Source organism: Lactuca sativa, chromosome 5 (genome assembly GCF_002870075.4).
Source record: "Lactuca sativa cultivar Salinas chromosome 5, Lsat_Salinas_v11, whole genome shotgun sequence".
NCBI lineage: Eukaryota > Viridiplantae > Streptophyta > Magnoliopsida > Asterales > Asteraceae > Lactuca > Lactuca sativa.
Window position 1 is genome coordinate 218,936,159 of NC_056627.2, and position 4,854 is coordinate 218,941,012.

Genomic DNA, 4,854 nt, shown 5'->3' on the forward strand with positions numbered 1-4,854 from the left:
TCTAGGTGAGTTTTATAGATAATCTAAGTTACCTTTTAGAGTATTCTACAAATATGTAATTAGTAGATTTTGGGGATTAGAAGATTTAGTCTAACATAGGCGTCAAATCCTCAAAACATTAACTAAGATAAGGATATAGCCTTTCCATACTAAATCTTATAAAGTGTTTTATCTAATTATTAGTTGGTGTTTGTATTCAAGATATAAGTGATAATGATTAAGGTATAATCCCAAAAAGAATAAGGGAAGATAATTTCCACTTATTAGAAAGTAAGCCATAAACAGTAAGGTTTAGTTCATCATTTATTATCACTAAGGCTTTAGATGGTTCTACTGATATGGATCTCAAATTTATATTTGAAAACTTCAACAATGGTTTCATAATTATATTTTAACATGTAAAATATAATTACAACTACTATAGTTGTTTAATAAAGTTGTTTTGGTATCTTGTGCTAAATCTTGACATTCATTAGAAAAGAAGTCATACATCATAGTGCATACTTCATTATTAATTATTTTCTCTATATTATATTGAAAATATCATTAGTATATCTTCTATATACAAATAATATTTACATATGTCTAATAAACAACATTATTTTCCTTCAAAAATACATATCTTGAAGTTAGAATATATGAATGTCATTTATATAATAAAGATAACAATGTCATAGATAACTTTGATTCAAAACAAGGTAAATTCAAAAAGTGTTTGCATATAGAACTTGCTATTTATAAACATTAATATTTACTGTATAATTCTATTATGAAATCTAGTTTCATAATAGAAATTAATCGTTTCAGAATATGAATTTTATCATTATGTAAAACGATTAAGTAAATACTCAATCATTAATAAATTAAATGGGGAGTATATATTTAGATAGACTAAATTAAAACATATACTGTTCCATTCCAAAACAAATATTGTTTTACAACATAAATACATTACTTTCTAAGCATAAATAATAAACTATACTTTAGGAGTGTTGTTCCAACTTGCTTATGCTCATTTGGTTACTCTTCTTGAATATTTGCAAGTCATTTATTATAAGCTCTATCTAGTAGATACTTGAAGTACTAGTCTCTAGATTTTATCATCAGATAAGAGGACCAATTCCTTTTTCAGTGTCCTATTTCTCCAAAGAAGAAACATGATCCATGTTTGTGGGTCTTCTTGGATTTCATGGGCTTAAAGGTGTCCATTCCATTAACTATGGTCTTCGTAGATCACACAAGGTGACTCTTTTCAGCCTTGTGTTATTTCATTGTTTGAAATGGCTTACAAAACAAATATCACTGTATTTTTGGAATATTTGGTTAATCTTTCAGAATATATGATATACATCTAAATTATTCAATACTTCCTCGAATTAAGGAATAACTATTCCTAGTTATGATGTTAGAAACATATTCAACATCATAGTGTTGTCACCAGGTATCATGTTCAAGTTTACTGCTCAAAGCGGGTGGTTCAGGAATATGATATTTTATGAATGTTATTATTTCAACAAATGAAAGATGATGCATGGTAAAAGAAGAGATATTTTTTATCTACAAACTTCTTTTAATATTTTCAATATCTAATCTTCAATAATTCATACCCTTTTAGTTTTTAAAATCATTAATTATCAAAGTCTAGGATCTAAGTTGCAAAACAAATATATGGTTAGGTATCCTTTATCCCATGCATCTGAATCCAAACAGGTAGATATCGATTATCAATTACATACTAGTATATAATTCCTAGTTTTACGGGATCTCTAATAACAAAATTTAATAGATATGTCGGATCCAACATATGCCTAAGATCTCTATTGCTTAGGTGACTTTCATTACAATATATTTTCGATCAAATCATCTGATTTGAAAAACTTGAGTAATCGGTTGATATTGTTATATTTATTCATACATTTAGTGCAATATTTAAGCACATTTAGCTTCATTTTAGTTAATTATTAAGATATTTTGTGCTTATAAAGTGTAAAGTCTATTTTGTAGACAAAGAAGGACATTCTCAAAGGAAAATGGCTAAATTGGAAGAAGTTGGAAACTTGGAGGTTGGAAGAGATCATCAATAGAAAAAGAAGAGAAAAATGTGTGCAATAGAAGATCTCATGGTGTTGCATTCTTTGGTACATGAAGTGGAAGCATAGAACCTTCTTCATTATCTGCATGAAGACTTGGAGCATACGCGTTTAAAGTGTCTCCTACGTCATGGTGAGCCTTTTCCCCACGACGTGGAGCCTTATATCCGGAAGCTATATACACGACTTTTAGGTCAAATTTTGAGGTGTGCTTCACAGAACGGCTAATACCTAGGACAAAAAGTGACCAAATACTATTGAGGAACCATAAGAAGTTCAGTGTTTGATTTAGGGTCAAGGTTTTGAGAGATCTTTGTGGGGAACTCAAATAAATCATTCGTTTTGCTTGATTTTGACTATGTTTAACCTAGTTTAACTGATATTTATGTGTTTTTCTACTATGATTATATGCTAAATACACTAACTTTCATTTAGTGTAGATGAACCCTAATATTGATTTAATTAGTTATTAGATTTATGAAGTTGGTTTTTAGTTGTGTTTGCTAAATCCTAGCATGTTCAAGTTCAAATCTTTACTTTTTTTTCTTACAAGTTAAGTGTAATTAGTTGATCACTCTTATTGTATACACTTTATATCTAGTTCGTTATGAACATTAAATTGCTAGATCTAGTGATTGAATAAATCCTAGAATTAGGTAGTATAGTTAGTATCTTTGATTGTGTTAGAGAGTCTTATTGATTCATAATATATGCTTGATTTGCTTGTCTTGATCTTAGATAAGTAATCACTAGATTTATCATTCATAGTCCAGTTATTCTTAAAATCAACTTAGTGTCCAACTTGTGCTTAATCAATGCATAATGGCTCATGGATTGGTAAATGCTTTGAAATCAGATCATCATAACTTGTAACTCATAAGTTAGTGACCAAAATAGTTAATCTATTATCTTAATTAATAGCGGTTATTTTCTGTTTAAAAATTTTGTTCCCTGTGTTCGAATCCTTACTTACTTTACTATACTACTAAGCGACTAGGTATACTGCCTAATTGTGTTTTTAGCTGGTAAAACTATATATGATTATAAATTTAAAACTTTTAGTAAATCTAAAACACATCAAGCTTTTGGTGTCGTTGTCGAGGATCACCTTATTTTAGAAGAAATTAGTTGTTATTTGTTAATCGATCCTTTTTGTGGGTTAAAATTCGCAAAAAGTTACTTTTAGTTGATTTTCTGTTTTTCTATTTAATCAGGTTCCATGACATGGTGATCTCCGTGTCATGGCATGGTTACCAGGTATTTTTAGTTTTATTTTTTATTATGTTTTTGTTTGTTTTACGTATCTTTTGTTTTTTTTTTAAAGTAGTTCATGACCAAAGGATTCTCCTCAAAGATTGTGCCACCTTTCAATGACCCATAATCTAAATTCCGCAAGCAAAGGAAGGATAAGAAAGTTGAAGAGTTTGATTTTGACAAAATCTACACCGATGAAGAAGAAAACCATCCAAAAGCTAGCAAGGGATTTACTTCATACGTTATATCACCTTCAAGAAACCGGATAAGAAGGAGAGTGGGTACAAACCAGTAACCGAGAGCGAAACCGAAGAGGAAGAAAGAAGTGAATCCCAAAACGAAATAGAAGACATCACGACTATGAAAATGGAGGATTATAATTGTTATTATGTTTTGTTTTGTTTTACATGTCCTTTCTTGTTTTGTTGTGGTAGTTCATGAACGGAGGATCCTCCTCAAAGATTATGCCACCTTTCAACAATCCGGAATCTAAATTTCGCAAGCAAAGCAAGGATATGAAAGTTGAAGACTTTGATTTTGACAAAGCCGACACCGACAAGGAAGCATGGGATTTACTTCATACACTATATCAACTTTTAAGAAACCGGATAAGAAGGAAAGTGGGTACAAACCTAAAACCGAGAGTGAAACCGAAGTGGAAGAAGGAAGTGAACCCAAAAAAATGGTGGACATCACGACTATGAAAATGGAGGAATATAATAGGCGGATGCGAGATGACAACAGATCAAGGCTCATGCGGCCAAAAATTCCATTAGCAACAAAATTTGATGTTAAGCGACACATGCTTAATATGCTCAATGATATTCCATTCTTTGGGAAGGACCATGAGGATGCACACAAGCACATCGATGAAGCAATAGAGATCTCTAATTACTTTAATATCTTGAATGTGACGAAAGTTGTGGTGATGTTACGAATTCCTCCAGTTACACTAAAGGAGGCGAAGAAGACTTGGTTAAAATCACTACCACCGAGAGTGGTTACAACATGGGATAACGTGAGAACGGAGTACATACAATAATTTCGCCCACCCTCAAAGATTGCTAAATTGAAAAATACAATTCATAATTTTCAACAACTCGATGGGGAGTCTCTATATGAAGCTTGGGAGCGTTACAAAAGGATGCTACAGAATTGCCCTCGACATGACTTAAATGTGCAACAAGAGATCTCGACAATATATAACTAAATTAATGTTTGCACTCGACAACTTCTCGATTCCCAAGGACCTATGACGAAGAAGGATCTGAATACCAACAAAGCATTGATTGAAGAATTTGCAAAACATTCAAGAGAATACCACAATCCACGAGAATATGTTACGAGAGGAAAGTCAAAGGGAGAAGGGTCACAAGAAAATTTGGCATATATAATTGCTAAACTAGACACTATGGATCGGACAATTACAAAGATGGGGAAATCATATCACGAAATTCAAGTAGGATGTGACAATTGTAGCGGATCTCTCTTGAAGAAATATTGTGACCTA

General features: G+C 31.4%; 1 non-coding gene across 1 annotated transcript; it reads right to left on the reverse strand.

The window, feature by feature from the left end:
• Nucleotides 1-4,410: 4,410 nt before the first annotated feature.
• Nucleotides 4,411-4,517, reverse strand: LOC111885255 (small nucleolar RNA R71). Its single transcript, XR_002848058.1, has one exon. It is a non-coding gene; the product is annotated as a small nucleolar RNA R71 (small nucleolar RNA).
• Nucleotides 4,518-4,854: the final 337 nt, after the last annotated feature.